Source organism: Bos javanicus, chromosome 16 (assembly GCF_032452875.1).
Source record: "Bos javanicus breed banteng chromosome 16, ARS-OSU_banteng_1.0, whole genome shotgun sequence".
Taxonomy (NCBI): Eukaryota; Metazoa; Chordata; class Mammalia; order Artiodactyla; family Bovidae; genus Bos; species Bos javanicus.
This window is the reverse complement of record NC_083883.1, coordinates 41,214,319-41,241,493: the sequence shown is the minus strand read 5'-3', so window position 1 is coordinate 41,241,493 and position 27,175 is coordinate 41,214,319. Positions and strand designations below refer to the sequence as shown.

Here is a 27,175-nt window from a genome sequence, read left to right as displayed (position 1 = left end):
TGTGTGACTGAACTGAACTGAACTGATGGGATTGAATGCCATGATCTTAAGTTTTTGAATGTTATGTTTTAAGCTAGCTTTTTCACTCTCCTCTTTCACCCTCATCAAGAGGCTCTTTAGTTCCTCTTCATTTTCTGGCATTAGAGTGGCGTCTGCATATCTGAGGTTGTTGATATTCTCCCAGCAATCTTGATTGCAGCTTATGATTCATCCAGCCTGACATTTTGCATGATGTACTCTGCATATAAGCTAAATAAACAGGGTGACAGTATATAGCCTTGCCATACTCCTTTCCCAATTTTGAACCAGTCCAGTGTTCCATGTCCGGTTCTAATTGTTGCTTCTTGACCCACATATATATAGGTTTCTCAGGAGACAGATAGTCTGGTATTCCTCTCTTTAAGAATTTTCCAGTTTGTTGTTCTCCACACAGTCCAAGGCTTTAGCATAGTCAATGAAGCAGAAGTAGATGTTTTACTGGAATTCCTTTGCTTTCTCTATGATCCACCAAATGTTGGCAATTTGATCTCTGGTTTCTTTGCCTTTTCTAAATCCAGCTTGTACATCTGGAGGTTCTTGGTTCACATATTGCTGAACGCAGGTTGAAGGGCTTTGAGCATAACCTTACTAGCATGCAAAACAAGCACAATTGTCTGGTAGTTTGGACATTCTTTGGGACTGCCCTTCTTTGGCACTGGAATGAAAGCTAACCTTTTACAGTTCTGTGGCCACTGCTGAGTTTTTCAAATTTGCTGACGTATAGAATGCAGCACTTTAATAACATCATCTTTTAGGATTTGAAATAGATCAGCTGGAATTCTATCACCTCCCCTAGCTTTGTTTGTAGTAATGCTTCCTAAGGCCCACTTGACTTCACACTCCAGGCTGTCTGGCTCTAGGTGAGTGACCACACCATAGGGGTTGCCCGGGTCATTAAGAACTTGTTTGTATAGTTGTTCTGTGTTTTCTTGCCATCTCTTCTTTCTTTATGCATTTATGAAGGAGCTTACTCCACTGTATTTTCTTCTAAGAGTGTTGTGCTTTCAGGTCTTACACTCAAGTCTTTATCTCATTTTTAGTTGCTTTAAAAAAAAATAAATGTAAGATAGAGAGAAGTGCTTTTCTTTCAGCTTTATTCTCCAGCTATTCAATTCACTACAAGGGTATCCTAGACATTTAAAGGATACCAGGTTGCCAGAGGCGTTGCTTCCAAAAAATTTCATAATAGTCCTTTTCCCCTCTCTGCTTCCTATTAGCAATAAGCACAACTCAGCTCACTGTGGTGAAGTGAGTGTGATGCCATGCCAAGTTCTTGTTTCATTGAGGCCCCTGGGTCACACCAAAGGTCACGTGATGGACTTTGGATAACTGGAAATGCTTCTTTTTGCAAGGACAGATGTGTCAGCTTTATGAACCCAGTCATAGAGAGGGCTGGGAGGTACTGCTCTTAGCAGGCCTTAGTTGGGGATGAGGCTGAGGCCATACTGTAGCTGCTCATATGCCTTCCTGAAAAATATACTACCCTCTTCCTTTTTTGATTTTTCAGCAGTTTTCCATCACTGTCTTGAAAAACTTCCTAGCATGACATGTAAGTCTCACTTCCCAACCCAAATTGGCTGTTGATTTACCTTTGATGTGTCCTCTCCTATCTTTTCATCCTTCACTCTATGTACTAGTCAAAGGTGCAGCTTTCTGAACTATCACTGTTCCATGGCTTTGTACACAGTTTCTTCTGCTTTGAAAGCCTTTCTTTTTTGCCATATGTACACTGATAGGCTGACTACAACTTGTCATTCAAAACTTTGTTCTATTAGCTCCTATTGATAAATTTACTTTAATCAGTTAGGTGTTACTGTATCTGCTTCTCTCAAAGACCTTGAAACTGTTCACTTTTTTGTTTTATTTTATTTTCACCCCCACAGACTGCGACTATCTTCTCCATATCTCTTTATCCGGTCAGATATACTGTGAGCTGCTGGAGGGTAAGAATGCTATCTTTTCTCTCTTTCCAGTTTTAGCACAGTGATTCTAGATTAATTGTAGATCTTCCTAAATGTTGGTAAATGCTAAGAGTCTCCACAATTTTTCAACAAATCATTTAATAAATATTTGAGTATTAAATGCAAAACTCCCTCTTGGATATGATACAAAGGTAAATAAGACTCCTATTTTTCATCCTAGGGGATTAAAATCTTATAGCAATGTGCAGGCAGACAGACTTTCACAGGACTTGAGGCTATGTTGACCTCTACAGAGTAGGCCTCCACAGTATTTTAAATATGAATTTATTCTAACATTTTAAATGGGGTTATTTATATAGAAAACCTAAAATTTCACTTCTTCTTTCAAAAACTGGAAAAAAAAATAGAGTCACTGCGTTGTTTCTCTCACTGCAATGTTGAACTAAAGGCGAGAGATAGTCTCCACTTTGCTGGGCAGTTGAATACATAGCTGATTATTCCAAGTATCTGTTGCTAGTTATCATCTGACTCTAGGCCAATTTCATCCCTTAGTCATCTCCCAGTCTCTGTGAACCAAGCTTCTATGAAAACAATATGTGGCTCATCTGAGTGAGAAAATGAATAATCCTAAGTAAAAGGAGTGGATTTGTAAAGTTGAATATTATGTGGAAAAATTGGTATTGGCAGAGGTGGGAGGTGATGAAGAAAAGCTTTTTGTGTATATAACTAATTTCTGCTGTTGCTTTGTGGTAATCCACCTAAATTATAACTTTGGGATTTCTTAAATATGCATAACCACAAATATCTAGCAAATCAAGATTTCAACTGCAGCTGAAAGCTAAGGTTTTCTCTGGCTGACAGTGTAGACACCCATTTATATTCAGAGCATCATTTTAATTCCTTAAATAAAAGCAAAGGAACTGACCTGCATTTTTTTATGTTCTTAAGATAGGGTGAGAAGAGAAAGACATTTCTTACTGCAGTGGATGCTGCTGCCAGCCTGCCCACATCCCCTGCACTGAGTGGGCACATCCATCCCCCAGTAGCACTGAGCATCACCACTAAGGGTACCCAGATGCTCTTTCTCCAGAGAACCGCCCTCTGAGAGAAGCCATCCCTCCCCCAAGACAGTCCGCCACCAGTAACTGACAGGGACTATATAGTTCTGGCTCCCTTGCCTCAAAGTGCAACTAAACCATGGTATAATTCATGCTCCAGAACTCCTTGTGGGACATAGACTGAAGTTAATTCCAAGTGAGATCAGATCCTTACTTTCTTTCCCTGTTCTATGCAGGAGATGAGGGATTGATCCCTGAGTTGGGAAATCTCCTGGAGGAGGGCATGGAAATCCACTCCACTATTCTTACCTGAATAGAGGAGCCTGGTGGGCTACAGTCCATAGGGTCGCAAAGAGTCAGACACGACTGAAGCGACTGAGCACGCATGCATCCCACTTCTCTTCTCCTGAGAGCACATCTTCAATAAATTGCCTTCATAAAAACCTGTCTCAGAGTCTGCTTTTGGGAACCTGAGTGAAGACACTTATCAACTCAGGAGATCCATCTGGTTCCTAGTACAAGGACTGGGTGGGTTCAAATACTCTGCAAATGTCTGAAAAAAGCAAGACTCTTTGTCCAGCCTGACACCTCTGCATCTGGGCCCTGATCAAGGACTCCCCCTAACTTGCATCCCCATTAGAAATTCATCCTGCTCTGGAGGCACCAGACACTCACCAGATCAAGGTACAGTAACCAATCATGTCAAAGATGTATAGGGCTGCCTCAGCCATCCCCGCCCGCCAGCAAATATAGATTTCTCTATAGATTCCATGCAGAAACAACCTACGAAAAAGCCCAATTCTCAATTCTGGGTCATATAAAGAAAACAGAGCAAGAGAGAGGAAAAGATTATCAAGAAATAAGGTCAAAATAATCAGAAGTTCTTGTAAACATTAAGAAAAACTGATTCTATAAATTTCCACTTTATCTGAAACACTGGCAATCCCATATGTAGCTCTAAGACTCTAATTGTTGACACTTATTTTTCTTGCTTAATAACAGCTAAATTTAAGATTAATATGCAGAATGGTAAGTATGTTTTTCTGCTTGAGACTCCAAAGTTATGGATTCCAACGGTGCTGCAATATACTAAGGTGGTCTCAGATATTAGAAATGGAGGCAAGCTGCCAACTGTTATGTTTTCAAAGATTCCATTTTTAGACAAGATGAAATTGATTTTGCATGTGAAGATTCAGGGCAGTGCAAAATGAAACCGACAATAATAGACAATAATGATACCCTCAAACTGAAGAATTTCCATCTTGAGAAATGATGGAAAAAACTTGAGAATTAATCTTTAAAAAAAAATCACCACCAAACTGTAAAATGAAGAATGTTGTAGTTATGAGAGAGCAACCAACAGTAGTAAGGAAGGGAAAAATAGTGTTTTAAGAGACAGGGAGGATTATATCAATTTCTAGTTTAAAGTACTTGCTGTTTACTGAATTAGGCCTTTTTTATGAATTATCTAAACCTAAATGGAGAAGCCTTGGAACTTTATTTTACCCTTCTTATTTTATTGAATGAAATATTCTTTAAATTCTATAGTGCTTAACAATTTTCAAAAGTTTCACACATATGATTTCATTTAATAACCCTTTTCCCTCCTATTCCCATACTGTCCCTTCCCCTTCCCTCCCCCCACTGGTAACTTCTAGTTTATTCTCTATACCTGTGAGTCTGCTTCTTTTTTAATTATTATTATTCATTTAGTTTGTTATTTTTTTAGATTCCACATATAAGTAATGTCATACAGTATTTGTCTTCCCCTGTCTGACATATTTCACTTAGCATAATGCCTTCTGAGTCCATCCATGTTGTTGCAAATGGCAAAATTTCATTTTTATGGCTGAATAATATTCTATTGAATATATACATACATACACACACACATATATATATATACACACACACACATACCATGTCTTCTTTACCCATTTATCTGTTGATGGGCACTTTATTTGCTTCCATATCTTAGCAATTATAGGACTTCCCTCTAGCTCATATGGTAAAGAATCTGCCTGTAATGCAGGAGACCCTGGTTCAATCCCTGGGTCAGGAAGATCCCCTGGAGAAGGAAATGACATGCCACTCCAGTATTCTTGCCTGGAGAATCCCCAAGGACAGAGGAGCCTGGCAGGCTATAGTCCATGGGGTCGCAAAGTGTTGGACACAACTAAGCAACTAACACACACCTCTTAGCAAATATAAATACAGCTGCTGTGATCATTGGGATGGATGTACATATTCGAACTGGTGTTTTTATTTCTTCAGGCTATATATCCAAGAGTAGAATTGCTGGATTATATGGTAGTTCTATTTTTCAATTTTTTGAGGAAGCTCTATACTGTATTTTACTTTAATTGACTCAGAAATCTGAATTTTGATTGGGTCCCATGAGAATTCTATACAAACAACTTGGAGATCATCTTTTGCAGCTTGTCTGAAGGAGTGTATATCTGGGGGCACATGATGGTAGAGTAAGGAACTGTCCTAGAGTTTTACATAAATTCTCTAGGTTGCACCTAACAGCAGTCCAGTTTATGGGAATCATTAAGCCTAGTCTATGGATTAGAAAACTGAGGCCCGGAACTTTAAGTCACTGATTGTTTTGACCATATCATAGGCAAAGTCTGAGTCTAACAAGTTATAGGATGGACCAACACTGGAAATACTGGCCTAATTTTCCCATCCTCTATCTCTACCCATTGGAGTAAAGGGAAAGGGATTGTGTTGGGAGCACTTTGGCAGTACAGTCAGAGATCCCTTTGATTTAGGTCTAGAACTTTGTTTATAAATAGAAGGCAATACATCAGAGAGAAAGAAAAGAAAATTGAGTTCAGATCTCAGGTCTTCACATTACTAGCTGTGGAAACTTACCTAAGTTACCTTAATATAGTTAAGCTCAGTCCCAAGGGACATATAATACGCAATTCATCAGTTCAGTTTAGTCACTGAGTCATGTCCAACTCTTTGCAACCCCATGGACTGTAGCATGCCAGACTTCCCTGTCCATCACCAACTCCCAGAGCTTGCTCAAACTCATGTCCATGGAGTCAGTGATGCCATCTAAACATCTCATCCTCTGTTGTCCCCTTCTTCTGCCTTCAATCTTTCCCAGCATCAGGGTCTTTTCAAATGAGTTAGTTCTTCACATCAGGTGGCCAAAGTATTGGAGTTTCAGCATCAGTCCTTCCAATGAATATTCAGGACTGATTTCCTTTAGGATTGACTGGTTTGATCTCCTTGCTGTCCAAGGGACCCTCAGAGTCTTCTCCAACACCACAGTTCAAAAGCATCAATTCTTCAGTGCTCAGCTTTCTTTATGGTCCAATTCTCGCATCCATACATGACTACTAGAAAAACCATAGCTTTAACTAGATGGACCTTTGTTGGCAAAGTAATGTCTCTGCTTTTTAATATGCTTTCTAGATTGGCCATAGCTTTTCTTCCAAGGAGAAAGCGTCTTTTAATTTCATGGCTGCAGTCACCATCTGTAGTGATTTTGGAGCCCAAGAAAATAAAGTCTGTCACAGTTTCCATCATGTCCCCATCTATTTGCCATGAAGTGATGGGACTGGATGCCATGATCTTAGTTTTTTGAATTGAATTTTAAGCCAGCTTTTTACTCTCCTCTTTCACTTTCATCAAGAGGATCTTTAGTTCCTCTTTGCTTTCTGCCATAAGGGAGGTGTCATCTGTGTATCTGAGGTTATTGATATTTCTCCCAGCAATCTTGATTCCAGCCTGTGTTTCATCCGGCCTGAATGGGGTGGTATTATTACTTACTTCATAGGGTGGTATTTAAGATTAAAATAATGCATGTAATCTTAGACCAGTGTCTAGCAAATAGCAAATTTTAATTAATGGTAGGGAAAAAGTAAACATGTTGACCTTTCTGGCATTTCACTTCCTTCAGGTCTCTAGTGATGTTGAAAGTGTTAGTCACTCAGTTGTGTCCAACTCTTTGAGACCCCATGGACTGTATCTGGCCATCTTCCTCTGTCCATGGGATTCTCCAGGTAAGAATACTAGAGTAGGTTGCCATTCCCTTCTCCAGAGAATCTTCCAGACCCAGGAATCGAACCTTCCCACATTGCAGACAGATTCTTTACAATCTGAGCCATGAGGACACCCCCTAGTGATGTTGACATACCACCAATATGATCTTCTTTTTTGGTTACCAAAAAATTTAAATTTAAATTCCTGTTTTCTACCAAAGTAGGAGTTCTTCATTGCTTTATTTATATTTATTGAGATGGCTGGATGGCATCATAGACTCAATGGACATGAGTTTGAGCAAACTCCAGGAGATAGTGACGGACAAGGAAGCCTGGTGTGCTGCAGTCTATCAGGTTGCAAAGAGTTGGATATGACTTAGCAACTGAACAACAAGTATTTCCCTGGTGGCTCAGATGGTAAAGCATCTGCCTTCAATGCTGGAGACCTGGGTTCAGTCCCTGGGTGGGGAAGATCTCCTGGAGAAGGCAGTGGCAACCCCCTCCAGTATTCTTGCTTGGAAAATCCCACGGATGGAGGAGCCTGGTAGGCTACAGTCCATGGGGTTGCAAAGAGTTGGACACAACTGACTTCACTTTCACTTTAGACCCCTTGGCCATCCTGATGTCCCTCCTAAAACTTAGGAGGGACACCATATTTTATGATTAAGGGACCTCATATTTTATTTTATCATATTATGATATAATATGATAAAATATTAAACATATTTTTAAATGTGTTCATTTTAAGTAAGAATATCTGGGGAAGAAAATATGCATTCTTTCCCTCAGAGTTCTCAGTCTTATTTGAGAAGAGATTAAAGCACAAAGTGAGAAAATACCTCCTTGCAAGCCTGCAACATGGAGTGTGTGTGTATGTACATGTGTGAGTGTCAGTGTGCACACACAGAGGGTGCAGCTACAATAGAATTTGGTTTCTAAGGACTGAAAAGAGAAAATAACGAGAACAGTTAAAATGGAGCTATGTTATTTGGTGATATTTCTTCCATTATTAAGATGCTAGTTTATGTTCCAAGAACCTAGCTGGATAAAGTATGAACAGTGATTCATGTTGAAAATTCTCCAGGAGAAATAGGCTCCAGCTGTATGGGGGCAGGGCCTTTTCTTCAGGAAGATTTCCTCTGGTGATAGGAAGAAAAAAAAAAATGTTGACATTTCCCTCTAGTGGCAGAAAGGAAATAAAACTCACTGAGAAGGTAAGATTAGAGGTCTTCAGTGAAGTGCAGTGACATCCTTCCTTCCTTCTTTTTGAGTACAATAATTGGTTGTTAATTATAAGCTATGCATTGCCCAGACAAGGAATCTTCTGCATCAGAGAATTTGTAACTGAACTGGGAAAGTAAAAGTCACTCAGTTGTGTCCAACTCTGTGTGACCCTGTGGACTATACAGTCCATGGAATTCTCCAGACCAGAATACTGCAGTGGATAGCCTTTCCCTTCTCCAGGGGATCTTTCCAACCTAGGGATTGAACCCAGACCTCCAGCATTGCAGGCGGATTCTTTACCAGCTGAGACACAAGGGAAGCCCAAGAATACTGGAATGGGTAGCCTATCCCTTCTCCAGCGGATCTTCTTGACCCAGGAATCGAACCAGGGCCTCCTGCATTGCAGGAGGATTCTTTACCAACTGAGCTGTCAAGGAAGCCCCATGAACTGATCAGAGAAAAAGAGAAACCTGACTACTGAATGGTTCCAAGACAATTTTGTGAAGTAGGTGAAAAAATAAGGGATGATGTTCCTTTTTACCATGACTGAGCTTTCACTAGGTATCCATCTAAGGATAACAGAATCTACTTCCCCTTAAGTTTTACCGCCAAGAATATTCTGGTCCTTTCTTGCTTTTACCTTCCTCTCCTTCCAAGGCCTTAATGCCTCATGGTTCTCTTTTCACCTTAGTACTCCTGTCCTTCTTCAGTGATCCACAACACCTTGTACTATCACTGACTTCACTGAATTATTTTAAAATTGCCCTATAGTCAAAGCTATAATTTTTATAGTAGTCAAAGAAGGCTGAGCACTGAGGAATTGATGGTTTTGAACTGTGGTGTTGGAAAAGACTCTTGAGAATCCCTTGGACTGCAAGGAGATCAAACTAGTCAATCTTAAAGGAAATCAACTCTGAATATTCATTGAAAAGACTGATGCTGAAGCTGAAGCTCCAATACTTTGGCCACCTGATGTGAAGAGCCAGAGCATTGGAAAAGACCCTGATGCTGGGAAAGATTGAAGGTAGGAGGAAAAGGGGACTGCAGAGGATGAGATGACTCAATGGATATGAATTTGAGCAAACTCCAGGAGATAGTGAAGGACAGAGAAAGCTAGCTTGCTGCAGTCCGTGGGGTTGCAAAGAGTCAGACTCAACTAAGTGACTGAACAATAACAACTCCTGTCCTTCGTCAGTGATCCACAACACCTTGTACTATCATTGAGTTCACTAAATTATTTTAAAATTGTATGTTTTTTGTCTATTTCTCCCCACTCCCACTAAATTTTTAACTCCTCACAGGCATGATCTAAATTTTATTCATCTTTGAATCACAAGTATCTCGGGGTCCAGAACTCAATAAACATTTGTTGAAATAAAGCATGTACATGTCAACAAACCATTAAATGAATAAGTTTAAAAATAATTTGATAATTTAACAAGCCTACTATTTAAACATATTAACTACATTTGATTTTATCAGTAAAATTGTGGGGAAAATACTTGAATTCAAAAGGGAAGCTTGAATAAAAGAACCGTAGAAAATAAGTGTGAGATTGTTCCTTCTGTAGTTTTCTAGAATTTAGCCTATTTAAAACTATGTTTGAAAATTATGTTTGAAAAATATGTTTGAGGGTGATCACATGGTTGGAAGGACTCAGGGACAGCTCTGTACACATTAAATAGCATCATGCAAAGATTGCTGTTGAATTGCAGTTCTTTCATTGTGGGGAGAATAGAAGGAAACCTAAGGCTTAAGAAATCTTACTCTCAGAATGAGAATGACATTCAGAACCTGAAACTAGCAACTGCTCCCCTTTCAAAACTTCATTTCCTCTAACTTCTTTTTCCTACTGAGAAAAAACTGATTATTTCTGATAGTCAGAAAGATAGGGATTTTATGACCCAAAGAATAGCAAAAATGAAAAATGATTAAATCATATGTGTAAATGAGAAGAAGAAATGTCATTCATGGTTATATCTGTCAGGAAAAAGCAGTAAAAAAGGCTTCCCTACAAGAAGTAAATGTAGAAGAGACATATATTTTCACATTCTAGATGAAGACACATGACTCAAATATAGGGCATATTTATATTTTAAATGCAAACACTCCTATATCAAGATCATTGTATGTGAGAGATACCAATATAGCCACAAAAATAAGCTGAGAACTTTTACTTTTAAGAAGGATGTAGTAGATCAAGGCAAGACAAAGGCCTCATGGTGAAAATTAGGAAATGTTGGATACATTACAAAAAAATCATTTTCAAAGCATCAGAGAGATATGGTAGCAAAGAGAAAAAGCAAAGAATTATTAAAATTTCAGCTCCTTTTTTGCATTAATTGACAGTTCCGTTCAGTTCAGTCAGTCAGTCGTGTCCGACTCTTTGTGACCCCATGAATCGCAGCACGCCAGGCCTCCCTGTCCATCACCAACTTCTCCTCCTGCCCCCAATCCCTCCCAGCATCAAAGTCTTTTCCAATGAGTCCACCTCTTCACATGAGGTGGACAAACTACTGGAGTTTCAGCTTTAGCATCATTCCTTCCAAAGAAATCCAGGGCTGATCTCCTTCAGAATGGACTGGTTGGATCTCCTTGCAGTCCAAGTGACTCTCAAGAGTCTTCTCCAACACCACAGTTCAAAAGCATCAATTCTTCGGCACTCAGCCTTCTTCACAGTCCAACTCTCACATCCATACATGACCACAGGAAAAACCATAGCCTTGACTAGACGAACCTTTGTTGGCAAAGTAATGTCTCTGCTTTTGAATATACTACCTAGGTTGGTCATAACTTTCCTTGCAAGGAGTAAGCGTTTTTTAATTTCATGGCTGCAGTCACCATCTGCAGTGACTTTGGAGCCCAAAAAATAAAGTCTGCCACTGTTTCCACTGTTTCCCCATCTATTTCCCATGAAGTGATGGGACCGGATGCCATGATCTTCGTTTTCTGAATGTTGAGCTTTAAGCCAACTTTTTCACTTGAAGAAAGTAGGGAAAACCACTAGACCATTCAGGTATGACCTAAATCAAATCCCTTATGATTATACAGTGGAAGTGAGAAATAGATTTAAGGGCCTAGATCTGATAGATAAAGTGCCTGATGAACTATGGACTGAGGTTCATGACATTGTACAGGAGACAGGGATCAAGACCATCCCTATGGAAAAGAAATGCAAAAAAAAAAGCATTAATTGACAAGCTAACCCTAAAAATTATACAGAAATGCAAAGGACCCACGTATAAATCAATACATTTGTAGTAGATAGATTTTCAGCAAAAAGAATGAATGTGATCTTTAACTCACATTATACATCAAAAATTAACTTAAAGCAGATCATATACTCACATGTCAAAGTGAAAACAAAACTCCTAGACCAAAAATTGAATTAAATCTTCATGACTTCGGGTTAGAAAGTAGATTCTTAGATATGACATCAAGATCACAAGTGACAAAGGAAGAGAGGAAGAAAAAAGGGACTACATCAAAAGTGAAAAAAAAAAAGAAACACTTTGTGCTGCAAATAATACCACCAAGAAATTGAGAGTACAAGTCACAGAATGAGAGAACATATTTGCAGATACTACAAGATACCTGCACCCAGAATATATAAAGAAGACTTACAACTCAACAATAAAAAGAACTCAATTTAAAAACAGACAAAGAATTTAAGTGGACATTTCTCTAAAGATATATAAACAAGTTCAACATCATCTGTCATTAATGAAATGCCATCAAAACCACACTTGGCTGCCACTTCCACATATACTAGGATGGTTATAATCTAAAACACGCAGTAGCGACCAGGGTTGGAAAGGATGTGGAGAAACTAGAGCTCTCAGACATTGCTAGTGGGATGTGAAAGGGTACAGCCACTTTGGAAAATAGTCTGAGTTCCTCAAAAATGAAACATAGAGTAACCATATACTCTTGCAATTACACTTCTAATGTATGCCCAAGAGAAAGGAAAACATACAAAATGTGTACACAAATATTCATGGCAGCATTACACATAATGGCCAAAAAATGGTAGCAAAATGTTCATTAAATGATGTGTGAATAAATAAAATGTGGTATATCCTTCAATGGATTATTACTTAGCCATAAAAGGAATGAAATACTGATACATGCTGCAATACAGACGATCCTTGAAAACATCCCAAGCTAAGCCAAAGAAACCAGTTACAAAAGTTACGAAAGGCTACAGGTTGTACAATTCTATGTGTATGACATTTCCACACTAGGCAAATCCACAGGGAGAGAAAGTATTTTAGTGGTTTCCTGGGAGTGTAGGGGAGAGAGAATGGAAGTTTCTTTAGAGGGTGATGAAAATATTTTGGAATTATAGCACTGATACTTGCACAACTTGATGAAAATACTAAAAACTATCTGTACACTTTAAAACTGATTTTTATGGCATGTGAATCTCATTTGAAAAGTCAATAGCAGTCTAAATCATCTCATTTTTCCAGGATAGATCAATAAATCTGATGTATTTCTGAGGCATGTTGGACAGAGAAATCTGTGTGATCTGAATCTTAATGACACAGTACTCTGTGGGGCTCAGAAAGCTGCATCTCTGAATGTGGCATTGACTCTGTCTTTTTTGCAACTAACTGTGCTCTTCTCTCCCCCACTGCTAACCTCTGGGGACTGCAGGACCCAGCAGAAGGGCACGAAGCAGTCTTTCCCAGTCCAGGTTCCCCATGGGGGAGGCCTGGCAATTTTCTCTATTCAAGGGGAAAGTTTCTTGTGTCAAACTCATCCATTAAGAGTGACTCAGTCAAGGATGATCCTAAGGCCCATCTTTCTTTCTGTATTTGGGTGAACAGGGCAAGAGCCTTCTGATAGAGGGCTAAGAGACCTCCCATCTATGGAGTCATTTGCAATAAAAATGGGTAAAATCAGACAAAAAGATGAATTTCTCATTTGCATCCCACAGAGGCAAACAGGAAATCCTTCTGATGGCTATCTAGCTAACATGTTTTAGCTTAGTGATGACTCACCCTCCATTCTCTGGTGTATTTCTAGCAAGCACCCTAACCACAGCCTAAGTCCATGAGGGCTTCCAGGTCTTGATGATTCCCTGTTATCCCCTTCCTTCCATCTCTCAGGTTGCCTGAAATCTGACAAGGATAGACTAATAAGATATAAATGCTACAAATGGTTTGCTAGAAAAAGTGGTGACACAGGGGAAAAAAAACCAAATGCTTTCTATTACAATAAGTTGAGAATACACCCGAAAACAGGGCCTCAAAGGCAACTGAAAAAAAAATGTTTTAATGACCTATGTTAAGACCAGAAAATACTTTTATATTTTTTTATTTAATTTATTTTAATTGGAGGCTAATTACAATATTGTATTGGTTTTGCCATACATGAGCATGAATCCACCATGGGAATACATGTGTTCCCCATCCTGAACCCCCCTCCCACCTCCCTCCCCGTACCATCCCTCTGGGTCATCCCAGTGCACCAGCCCCAAGCATCCTGTATCCTGCATCGAACCTGGACTGGCGATTCTTTTCACATATGATATTATACATGTTTCAGTGCCATTCTCCCAAGTCATCCCACCCTCTCCCTCTCCCACAGAATCCAAAAGACTGTTCTGTACATCTGTGTCTCTTTTGCTGTCTCCGTATACAGGGTTATTGTTACCATCTTTCTAAATTCCATATATATGCGTTAGTATACTGTATTTGTGTTTTTCCTTCTGGCTTACTTCACTCTGAATAATAGGCTCCAGTTTCAGCCACATCATTAGGACTGATTCAAATGTATTCTTTTTAATGGCTGAGTAATATTCCATTGTGTATACGTACCACGGCTTTCTGACCCATTCATCTGCTGATGGACATCTAGGTTACTTCCATGTCCTGGCTATTATAAACAGTGCTGCAATGAACATTGGGGTACACGTGTCTCTTTCAATTCTGGTTTCCTCAGTGTGTATGCCCAGCAGTGGGATTGCTGGGTGATAAGGCAGTTCTATTTCCAGTTTTTTAAGGAATCTCCACACTGTTCTCCATAGTGGCTGTACTAGTTTGCATTCCCACCAACAGTGTAAGAGGGTTTTACACCTCCAGCATTTATTGCTTGTTGACTTTTGGATCGCAGCCATTCTGACTGGCATGAAATGGTACCTCATTGTGGTTTTGATTTGTATTTCTCTAATAATGAGTGATGTTAGCATCTTGTCGTGTGTTTGTTAGCCATCTGTATGTCTTCGTTGGAGAAATGTCTCTATACAGATCAATGGAACAAAATAGAAAGCCCAGAGATAAATCCACGCACCTATGGACACCTTATCTTTGACAAAGGAGGCAAGAATATACAATGGAGAAAAGACAATCTCTTTAACAAGTGGTGCTGGGAAAACTGGTCAACCACTTGTAAAAGAATGAAACTAGAACACTTTCTAACACCATACACAAAAATAAACTCAAAATGGATTAAAGATCTAAGCGTAAGACCAGAAACTATAAAACTCCTAGAGAACATAGGCAAAACACTCTCCGGCAAAAATCACAGCAGGATCCTCTATGACCCACCTCCCAGAATAGTGGAAATAAAAGCAAAAATAAACAAATGGGACCTAATTAAAATTAAAAGTTTCTGCACAACAAAGGAAACTATAAGCAAGGTGAAAAGACAGCCTGCAGAATGGGAGAAAATAATAGCAAATGAAGCAACTGACAAACAACTAATTTCAAAAATATATAAGCAACTCCTGCAGCTCAATTCCAGAAAAATAAATGACCCAATCAAAAAATGGGCCAAAGAACTAAGTAATTACTTTTGAAAGAATTCTAAGCTCCTATCATTTAAAAAAAATTCTTAATTGGAGTGTAATTGCTTTACAATGTTGTGATGGTTTTTTCCATAGAACAATGTGATAGCTCAATGGGTAAAGAATCTTCCTGCAATACAGGAGACACAGAAGAGATGGTTTCAATCCCTGGGACAGGAAGACCCCCTGGAGGAGGAAATGGCAACCTACTCCAGTATCCTTGCCTGAAAAATTCCATGGACAGGGTCACAAAGAGTTAGACACGACTGAGTGACTAAACAGAAATCAGCCATAAGTATAAAAGCAGAGACATCACTTTGCCAACAAAGGTCTGTATAGTCAAAGCTATGGTTTTTCCAGTAGTCATGTATGGATGTGAGAGTTGGACCATAAACAAGGCTGAGTGCCTAAGAACTGATGCTTTCAAACTGTGGTGCTAGAGAAGACTCATCAAAGTCCCTTGGACAACAAGGAGATCAAACCAGTCAATCCGAAAGGAAACCAGTCCTGAATATTCATTGGAAGGGCTGATGCTAAAGTTGAAGTTCCCATACTTTGGCCACCTGATGTGAAGAGCTGACTCACTGGAAAAGACCCTGATGCTGGGAAAGATTGAGGGTGAGAGAAGAGGGTGACAGAGGATGAGATGATTAGATAGCATCACCAACTCAGTGGAGATGAGTTTTCACAAACTCTAGGAAATAGTGAAGGACAGGGAAGCCTGGCATGCTGCAGTCTATAGGGTAGCAGAGTTGGACACAACTTAATGACTAAACAACAACAACAATACATATATATATCCCTTCTCTCTTGAGCCTCCCTCCCCCCTTTCCCATCCAACCCCTCTAGGTCATCACAGAGCACCGGGCTGGGCTCCCTGTGTTATACAGCATAAACTGCTATCATTTTTTATAAAATGATAATTTAAACAGTTAATTGTATAGAGGTTTTTTTTTTTTTTAAATGACCCCTCCTCCAATATCTAAAAATATCTTACTTTCTAGAGCCACTAACTGAGAGCCACTTCTGATCCAGCTGGTCCAGTTGCACCTGAATTCCTCTTTCTGGCTGTTTTTTCCTATTCTTAGGCTGACAGTGATGAATAATAATAGTAGGACTAAGCCAACCTTGTTCCGCATTGGGAAATGAAGAATTGGACCAGAGTAAAGACAGCCAGTGATTGCAAACAGAAAGAGGCAGAAGCTGGAACACGGCTGTACAATGACCTGGAAAGCACTTTAATATTCTGATGCTCAGGTTACATCCTCAACCTGTTAAATCAGAATTTCTGTGCATGGAATCCAAGCATCAGTGTTTTCCAAAAGCAAACTAGATGTCCTCAGACAAAGGAATGGATAAAAAGAGATGTGGTACTTATGGCTGCTAGAGGAAAGGGTGTGGGGAAGGGATAGTTAGGGAGTTTGGGATGGATAGATACACACTGCTATATAAAACTGATAAGCAACAAAGACCTACTATATAGCACAGGGAACACTGCTCAATGTTACATGGCAGCCTAGATGGGAGGGGAATTTGGGGAAGAATAGATAATGTATACATAAGGCTGAGTCTCTTAGCTTTTTACCTGAAACTATCGCTGCAACTATCATAACATTGTTAATTGGCTATACCTCAGTACAAAATAAAAAGGCTTAAAAAAAAACTGTTCCAATGAATACTGGGCTAGAGGAAAGAGACAGATGATCCTAACATTTCTAACTCAAGTTCAGTTCAGTTCAGTCACTCAGTCATGTCCAACTCTTTGCGACCCCATGAATCACAGCACGCCAGGCCACCCTGTCCATCACCAACTCCCGGAGTTCACCCAGACTCACGTCCATCGAGTCAGTGATGCCATCCAGCCATCTCCTCCTCTGTCGTCCCCTTCTCCTCCTGCCCCCAATCCGTCCCAGCATCAGAGTCTTTTCCAGTGAGTCAACTGGGTATTGTTTTTGCTTTGGCTCCATCCCTTCATTCTTTCTGGAGTTATTTCTCCACTGATCTCCAGTAGCATATTGGGCACCTACTGACCTGGGGAGTTCCTCTTTCAGTATCCTACCATTTTGCCTTTTCATACTGTTCATGGGCAGTTTGATTCCATGCAATTATTCGAGAACCCTAAGCTCTCAGCTCCGCTACCATCTTCAAGCAAAGAGTAAAACCGTTCTTCCAGCTGTATTCCATTCTCTCAGCTGTAATTCCTCCTTTTGACATTTTCCCCAATTAAGATACCTTTGAGGTTCAAGTTAATTTGGTTTTATCTTATATGTATCTATTGCACAGGTGTTGTAAACAGGGGTTTTCTCTAATCATTGTCATTCTCTATCTCATTCCTCACCTACACTCTACGCCTAAAGGCTAGAGATTCTCAAAGCATGATTTCTAGACCTCGAGCATCAGTATTACCTGGAAATGCACAGAAATGTTGGTTCCTGGGACCCACCTGCTGAACCAGAAATTCTAGGGGTGGAGTCCAGTAGTCTGTGTTTTAACAAACTTGCAGGTGATGCTGACGCATGCTAGAACTTGAAAACCATTGCTCTGGCAAGAAGCACTGGATTAAGCCTGCTGTGAAGCTCAAAGCCAACCAGTCAGCATAGAGCCTTTAGAAGAGGTACAGAGAACCTGGAGGCAATGTTATGACAGGACACAGAAGCTGCCTTGAGGCTAAATAATTAGAGCAACATAAGCATTGTTAGCATCAGGGGGCTAAAGGGACCATGACCCTTAAGTGTCTTTCTGCTTTGCTTTCCACCAACCTCTTCTATCTCCTCTGTATCCATGGATTTTCCTTCAGTTAAACAGCTATCTGTTGGAGATATATGTGTTCCAATTTTGAACATATGTCCTCTCAAAGGCAGCAGCTCTCTGCCTTAAGTCTTCCAAAATATGAATGTACACAGCGCTTGTAATTTCATTACCCGGGAGCCAAATAAAAAGGCACAATTCATGGAAAGAACAAGGAGCTTGGCTTCAGTCCCAGACACTTAACTCATCAATAAATATTTATTTATTCTATGAGGACAATATTATGATAGTTCTTGTTAACAACTGGTCTAACATTCACTTGGGGAGCTTATTTTTATTTTTACATGTTTGCATGGTGGCCTAATATACCTTGTTCTGGCTCTCACCTTCTTCCCATCTACTTGCTACACAGAAGCCAAAAGATTCTTTCAAAAAGAATATCTCATTGTATTACATAATTCCTTCCTTAAAACTCTCTTAATAACTTTAAATGTGCTTGAAATAAACCCTAAATTTATTTCAAAAGCCTGCAAGTCTTCAGGGTCCCCTGTACCTTCTTGCTTCTTCTGCCACTATCTTCCCTTTCAAGGCACTATCCTCTGGTCACCGTGGTCTTGCTTTTCCTCAACAAGTCAGTCTCCTTCTCACCACAGTGTCTTTGCACTTGCTGCTCACTTGCCTAGAAAGGTCCTCTCCGTATTTTCACATGGTTTTTGTGGCTCAGATGGTAAAGAATCCACGTGCAATGCAGGAGACCCAGGTTTGATCCCTGGGTTGGGAAGATCCCCTGGAGATGAGAACGACTACCCACTCCAGTATTCTTGCCTGGAGAATCCTATGGACAGAGGAGCTTTGTGGGCTACAGTCCATGGGGGTCACAAAGAGTTGGATATGACTGAGTGACTTTCACTTTCTCTGTTTATTTAGGTCTCAAGTCAAACATGGAGAAGGCAATGGCACCCCACTCCAGTAATCTTGCCTGGAAAATCCCATGGATGGAGGAGCCTGGTAGGCTCCAGTCCATGGGGTCGCTAAGAGTCAGACATGACTGAGTGACTTCACTTTCACTTTTCACTTTCATCCATTGGAGAAGGAAATGGCAACCCACTCCAGTGTTCTTGCCTTGAGAATCCCAGGGATGGGGGAGCCTGGTGGGCTGCCGTCTATGGGGTCGCACAGAGTCGGAAACGACTGAAGTGACTTAGCAGCAGCAGCAGCAGCAAGTCAAACATTAACTTTTGCAGGAAACATGAGCACATACTCAGTTAGCAATCCTTACACTGCTGCTGTTATACTCTTTATGTAGCATTTAAAACTAGCTAAGCACATGTATCAATGTATATATCTATCCATTCACTTTTCTGCATGTTGTTTCTTAAGGACTTCGTTTTTCTTCTGTTACCTCTCATCTAGAATCTAAGTTCCCAAAAAACAGGGGAATTTTTTGTTTTGTTCATTCCTGTATTTCTAGATGTAATAGGATAATAAACATTTTATGAATATATAAAAGTGAATAAATGCATATGCCATAAAATATTTTGAAGAATAATAGTATATAAAGTTTTCCTTAAAAAAACTAATCATTTATAAGGTGCTAGTAAACCTGAATCATTAGCTAGTATCATGTTATAAAATCTGAATTAGTTAGGGGTGTTACAGAAACCAGTACTTGAGAAACCAAGCACCACACTCTGAGAGTTAGAGAACTCTAACTTTTTTTTACGCTGGTGGGCCCAAAGGAGTTAACACTCCAAACTCTGAGTCCTGAACAAAGGGATTACAGAGTTTTTATAGACAGGCTGTAGTGGGCAGCACTAGCTGTTAATAGGCTGGGTTTCTCACGCATGGGAATAGCAGTCAAGATGGAGAGGGGGATGCCTGGCCTGGACATGCATGATTAAGCAGGTTTGCAGGGGCTGGGCAATTGCGAAGAGCGGGACAAGGTGAGTGAGATAAACTCCAGTTCCTAGTATTACAAGTCCCCACTTTCTGAGACTACCTGACCTACGTGATCTAGACTTTGCAAGGGGCAAGCTGAGTTACAGAGGCAGAAGGAGAAGGAAGTTATGTAAAATTTTAACTTCTTCTCTTCAGGGGAAGTCTAGACATATTTTTAATATAGAATATTGGTGTGCAAAGGGGTATTAAAAATTTATTATCCTTTCACAGAGCAGGAATGTTTCCAACCATCAAATAGAAAAAAAATCTTTTTGAAGAAAAGTATCAACCACTTCCTTTTGCTCACTGTGAAGTCTTTGGACCCTGGAATGTAGTATGACAGGTGATTCAAATTTAGATAATATCTCCCCCACCTTCCATAGAAGGCTAATTTGCAAACCATATTCATATTCTCTAATAAGTAAGTGTAACCCAATAAGCAAGAAGATTTACTTGGCTCATGCAGTGGGCTTATCTTTAAGGTAAAAGAGAAAAACACAGTGAGTTTCCAAGTGCAATTTTCATTAAAAAAATCTGTGTCAGAAATAAATGGTTTGAAGGCAGAGGTTCCAGGTTTCGAGAGCCAGTGCTATGTAAGTCACCCAGTGCAGAGACCCCTGCAATATTCTGTAATATCCATGACAGCTTATCCTTGATCATCTCCAGCCTATTACTTCACTAGACAACCCAATCCACAATTGAAAAGTTTGAATTATAATTCTTTTCAAACATGTCTTTAAATCCGCCTCTAAATCTTTCCTATCTGCCTGCTATATAGGTCAACACAAATGAGTCTGTCCCCTTTCCCACATGACATTCCTTCAAACATGAAACCATATGCATTCTTCCTTTTTCTCTTTCCAGATCAAGTTTTCTCATTAGTCATTAGCTGTTTCTTCTGTGCATTGTTTCCAAGACCCTATCATTATCGTTCTATTCCTTTATATATGCTCCAACTGATCAATGTGTGTGCTTGTGTGATCAGCTGTGTCCAACTCTTTGTGACCCTATGGACTATAGCCTACCAGGTTCCTCTATTCATGGAATTTTCCAGGCAAGAATACTGGAGTGGGTTGCCATTTCCTCCTCCAGGGGATCTTCCAGACCCAGGGATCAAACCTGTGTCTCCTGCATTGGCAGGCAGATTCTTTACCACTGTACCACCTGGGATGCCCCCAATTGATCAATATCCCTCTTAAAATGTAAATTCCAGAGGGAAACCGAACATTTAACAAATGGCTTGACTGTTTCACGGTATACAATGCTGTCGTTCTCCTTAGTTTGGTCCTGTGCCCAGAATAAGACAGTTAGGGTTTTGACAGCTTTGTCACAGTTGACTCATATTTAGAACATATGGATTAAGACTCACTTTAGTGTTGTCCTAAATCCTCTGCCAAGTTTTACAGAAGGGTACACAATGACCAGGGATAATTAGGTTAACTTGGGGTTTTCTAGACTTTCAAGGATTTCAGTTTAGTTACCAATAAAGGCAAGAATTCCTTCTTACTTGATGTACTTTCTAGGTGGGTTTAACATTTAATCATCTATTCTGGTTCTTTGACTTTGATGGCTCTTTATCAGAAAATCTTGTTATAATATTCTGGCCCTCAAAAAGAGGTTTCCAGGAACAAAGAGCAGGGAACCTGAAGGCAGCTTGTCAAACCTCTCATTTCTTTCCAGGTACAAACTCAAATGCTAACCCACAAGTCTCCCTGGTCAGTTGCTAATTTGTCTGCTTATCTTTTTTTCCATCTAAACAATAGCCACACTTTAATAAAGGGTTAAATACAGTGCAGCAACAGCAGAACTGTGATTCCAGATGGCCGAAACATTTCCTGCCAAGACCTTGGGAATTGTTTCTTCTCTCGTTCTCACAAATGCTGACTTTCTGACCTCCAAGGCATGCCCTAAGGTTTGTGTTTTTCAGTATTCACCCCAAAGTATGAGGTGATCTAATCTAACTAGGTCCTTCCTGGCTTGTTTTAAACTTGCTACTGGCAAGTAGAATGGAACAGTGTGAAATTAAGACAGAAACATTCCTGATTTAGGAATTTACCGTGATTATCACACTTTATGATCTAAGGCATTTATAATCCTGATTTTTTTTTTTTTTTTGGACATCTTGAGTATGCTACTGTCTATGCACAGGGGCTGCAATCACTAAGCAAGTGTCCAGTGAATGAAGTAACTAGCATTACAGGCTTTCCTGTAGGTTTCCCATATGCAGCTAGATGCACAAGATATTCAACATCTGTCACTGACCAAATGGACCATTACTCTCTTAGCTTAACAAATTCCCGGTGGGGCTAGGCAGAGAACCATTATGACAAAGTCATTATCTCTTTTTTCTCTCTGAAGTCTGCTTTCCCTGGTTCTGAACCCCCGTCTTCCCTTCCCAAGACTCAATACCTTCAGTCATCCATTTAGTTGTCCACAGCCCTTACTGAAAGACTGCACTCAGACTTGCATTTTGTAGCATTACCTATAGTTCCCTCCAAAAAACAAACACCCAAATCCAGGTCTGTCCTCTGCCCCTTATTCTCAAAGCCCCAAAGTATGTCTAGAAAATTAACCCAAGAAATCTAGTGTGTAAAGATAGGAATAATATTGAGAGTTTTTTAGCCTAGTGGTTAAGCTTAGTAGCTTTCAGAGACAAACTGCCTGGTTTGGAGGCCAGCTCTACCAACTAATGGTGAAACCAGGGGCAAGTTATTTAACTTTTCTGTGCCTTAATTTTTCTCATTTGTACACCAGGGCTAATAGCATCTACTTCATAGGGTTTTAAGTAGTATTTAGTTTATGCAAAAATTTTAAATATCTGGCACATAATACATACTCAGTAAACACTATCTATTACTTCTTCCAGTCAGTTTCAGTTCCATACTTGAGAGGTTTTTGTTCAGAGGGGTAACAGTAACCACTGCTTTGGGGGAATTTTAGAATCCAGAAAAACATACTGGTACCCTTCAAACTGGGGCTTCCCAGGTGGTGCCAGTGGTAGAGAACCCGCCTGCCAACACAGGAGGTGCAAGAGATGCAAGTTCCATCCCCTGGAGGAGGGCTTGGCAACCCACTCCAGTATTCTTGCCTGGAGAATCCCATGGACAGAGGAGTCTGGTGGGCCACAGTCCATAGGGTTACAAAGAGTTGGACATGACTGAAGCAACTTATACACACACACTTCAAATGACGTTAATTAGGTACTCAGCTATCTTTAGGAATAAAGACAACCCATATGACCCAAAATACCATGATTTTCCTGTATACAGGCATGGGCACTGAAGTAGTGGGATTCAAAGTGTTGCCTAGATTCTGATGGTATCTGAAAACTTTCTGAGCATATGCAGATGTACATGGTTTCAAAGCACTAATTTATTCTCAGCTTCCATAAAATGCTTATGAAAAAAGCATAGTTTTTTTTCTTTCCCATCTACCTCTTCATAATAACTTTGTCCACTTTGCAAAAGAAAGAACCACCCATTATCCATCCACAAGTTTCTTTGGCTCATTGCTCCAGAGTATAAAAGACTACTGGGTGACAAACAAAGAGACATTTGAAAATAGTGATGCTGGTGTTGAGAAAGCAAATGACTCTGTTTATGATGGATCTGTTGCAAGTTGGATGGTTTTCAGCTTGTTGAGTTTTTCAAAATTGGAGGAAGACTTAACCAATCTGTCAGCTGATAGATCACTAAATAGTTTATTTTAGTATATATGCTGCTGAAGAGAGCATAATAAACTGTTTATTTAATGTCCTGATATAAACATTGGCATTTAACACAAAAGGAGGATTATTAATTGAATGACATTTCTACATAACCACGTAAACAGGATTTCCCAGTGCTTATACATTTACAAACAAAAAAATAAGAGTAAATTGATGAACTTTGTCTCATTCTAGTACTGAGAAATCTGTCTATGAACAGAATATCTGAAACAATTGGATAAAAAACTCCCATTTACTTTTTTTTTAAGTGCATGCTAAGTCTCTTCAGTCATGTCTGACTATTTGCAACTCTATGGACTATAGCCTGCCAGGTTTCCCTGTCCATGAAATCCTCCAGGTAAGAATACTAAAGTGGGTTGCCATTTCCTTCTCAGGGGATCTTCCCAGCCCAGGGATCAAACACACATCTCTTATGTCTCTTGCATTGGCAGATGGGTTCTTTACCACTAAAGTCACCTGGGAAGCCCTTTTAAAAAGTAAAAATGTTCAAAATTTTGTCCAATTACATTGCATCCCACATGTTGTATATTCATGTTTCAACCATTCTGTACTAATAAACTGCATGGTAAGTATAGGAAAGTTTTTAAATAGTGAAATTTCCATTTATATACATCTATTTGCTACAAAAACAAATGATTGGGTAATCAATGAGAGACCTTCAAAGCTAAAATAGGTTATATGAGGATAAAACAGTGAGAAAGGAAGTATTAATTCAAAGATAATTATAAAACTTTCATGTATTATAGAACATGATCATCTATTTCAATGTGGGTGACAGTATCAAACCACTATGGTATTTAGATTTCACTGAATATACTTAGAAGAATGAATTCACAGTTTAATTATAAGTAATGCTTCCTAGGTTGCACAGCGGTAAAAAATCCAGGAGGATTCTGACAGTGCAGGAGCCACAAGAGACACAGGTTTGATCTCAGGGTTGGAAAGATCCCCTGGAGAAGGAAATGGCAACCTGATCCAGCATTCTTGCCTGAGAAATTCCATGGACAGAGGAGCCTGGCAGGCTATAGTCCATGGTGTCACAAAGAGTAGGACATGGCAGAGTAACTGAGCACTTCACGCCAATATTTATAGGGCACTGGAAATTTCATACTCAGCAATTATTTAAATTTAAATGAAGAATTTTATCTGGTAATTTAAGAGTGTGAGAGGTAACTACATGGCTCTAGATCATTTTACAAAGGTCTTTTAGAGATTATGTAAGCAAAGTCTTTGAAAACATCACACTTAAGCATCCTATCTTTTAGTACATTAGGACCAGCATTTGTCATGCTGAGGCCTAACTAGTGGTCAGAATTTAGGGTTGCCAGATCTCCTAGGAAAAAACTCCATCTGTTATCTGTGTGTGTGTATGTGTGTGTACCTCGTAAAGAATGCTAAATAACAAACATCTTCTTGATGTCTTTGTATCTGCCCTGCTTACTGGAGGCTGATATCATTGCCCTAAGATTAGTCTTAGGTACAGTTCAACACTGCAAATCTGGAACAAAGACTTGGGTTCAAGTCCATTCTTCTTAAATTCTTGGGGTTTCCACTGACCCTTGAGTTAAATCACGTTCTTCTGCTTATTGACTGCTTCTTTGAAATGAGTTACTTAACCTCACTAAATCCAGCTGCTTTGTGTGTAAAGCTGATGTTATAGTGCTTAGCCCATGGGATCATAGTGAGGATTAAATAAGATCATAGAGTCACAGCATTGAATACTGCCTGGAAAAGAGTAAGCACTATTATTAATGTTATTTTTATAATTTTACCACCTAAAATTTTCAAAGCCACTTTACTTTTTCATTTTTATTTATACTTCTAATCAATTCCATATGGAGTTTATCATTTGTATAACACCTTCTATCTCCCTAATAAAGGGTAATAGCATTAATGGATAGGCAGATAGCATATACCTGTCTATCAGATTCAAGTTATGGGATTCAAGATCAGTAGCCATAGGACAAATTTTATGGCCCAATCTATATAATCATAGTAGACACAGCTAAAATCTTTCAGATGATCTGATTTTCTTCATTGGAAACAATCACCCTAAGATCATAGAAATGTCTAGTTGGTACTTCAGGAAAATTAACTGCTTTGAGCAAGTTTTGTAAGTTTTATTTCACCATGTTTGCATAAGCCTGGCTATTGTATCTTTCCTGGAGTAATGAGTTAAAAAGACAACACTGTTAAACTAATGTTGATAGAAAAGAAGAATTTGAATAGAATTTTTCAAATCGTATTTGTCTGGATGCAGGCTCTAGAAAGAGTCTTCAGATATCTTCACTAAGTGCTCAGGTGTCATGGTGATGGGTTTATTATCCTGCAAATAGTTTTGCTTAGTTTTTAAAAATCGTAATAATATAGTACATACAATGGATTTTAGGTAGTGTCATTCATTAATCCAGTTTAGAGAAAAGGTCACAAACGATTCTTTTGCAGGCAAAAAAATCACTTCTAATGCTAGTCTCACAAAGGATGTAGTCAAAACACTTCCCACTGGAAATTATTCATCCCTTTCAATGGTGCATTCTTCCCTTATTCATGTAGACATCCACATTAGAAACAGGTAAGTCATCCTTGACTATTCCTTCCTCCATCCAACTGTTCCTTAGGACCTAATGATTCATACTTCTAAACATGTTACCTGGAGAAGGAAATAGCAATGCATTCCAGTATTCTTGCCTGGAGAATCCCAAGGACAGAGGAGCCTGGCAGGCTATAGTCTATGGGGTCTCAAAGAGTCAGACACGACTGAATCACTATCACTCAAACATTTTAAGTTTAGGTCCTCATCTCTCTCACTTGACTTCCTAAATAGTCTTCGTACAAACGAAAACTACCTAATATGTAAACTTTAATGCTTAAAAAAGTCAAGATCTCCTTTTGCATATTCAGGATAAAGTCTAAACCCTTTAGTATTATGTTTAATATCTTCCAGGACTGGCACCTGTCTGTTTTCCTAGTCCCTTCCTCATCTCTCCCGCCTCACGTCAATACTCCATCTACACTGACCTGCTTACGTTCTCCAAATTTAAACACCCTCCCCTCAATGCACCTTCCCAGCTTCTTCAGGTAGAGAAAATCAATCCCAATCTGTCCAACCACTACACCACATTTGTATATTATTAAATTCTATGCAATTATTTGTTTCTTTCTTATTGTCTTCTCTCCTAGATTCAGAGCCATCTGCAAATACATACCATGTGCTAAAACCTTTGACTTTAACCTCAGTGCCAAGTATAATGGGAGACTTAATAGATAGCTGAAGAATTAATGAATAAACAAATGTATCTTTTCTATACCTAAATTCTGTCACAAAATATTAAGGTATTTTTCTTTAGTTTCTAGTAAAAGACCTTTGGGAAAATACAGTACACTTCAGTTATGCCAAGACCAAAATTAATTTTGGTTGTGGCAGTAGTAGATCAAAATTTTAGGGGAACAGCAGGCCTCTGAGTATAGGATAAGGTAGTGGCTGCAAAAATAAACATGACAAAATCTCAAGGAGGAAATGAAACTTGGGCCATCAGAGTAAGGTCTATTTAAATAATTAACCCCATTTCCACTGAGGATTTTCTCCTACAATTCTTCTTGGCTAAAATCTTTAGGTTTTGATGTCTTGGTCTCAATATGAAGATCATTCCCTCTTAAGATAGCAGAGCATCAATCAATCTAACACAGTGTGAATTAATAAAAAAAATGATCCAGGACACAGGTGG

General features: G+C 39.3%; 2 long non-coding RNA genes across 4 annotated transcripts in view; one reads left to right on the top strand and one right to left on the bottom strand.

Annotated features, from left to right (window-relative positions):
* LOC133227757 (uncharacterized) overlaps window positions 1–27,175 on the bottom strand; it is a 206,792-nt gene that overhangs the window by 148,130 nt on the left and 31,487 nt on the right. The window lies entirely within an intron of this gene.
* LOC133227754 (uncharacterized) overlaps window positions 1–27,175 on the top strand; it is a 55,600-nt gene that overhangs the window by 15,312 nt on the left and 13,113 nt on the right. The window lies entirely within an intron of this gene.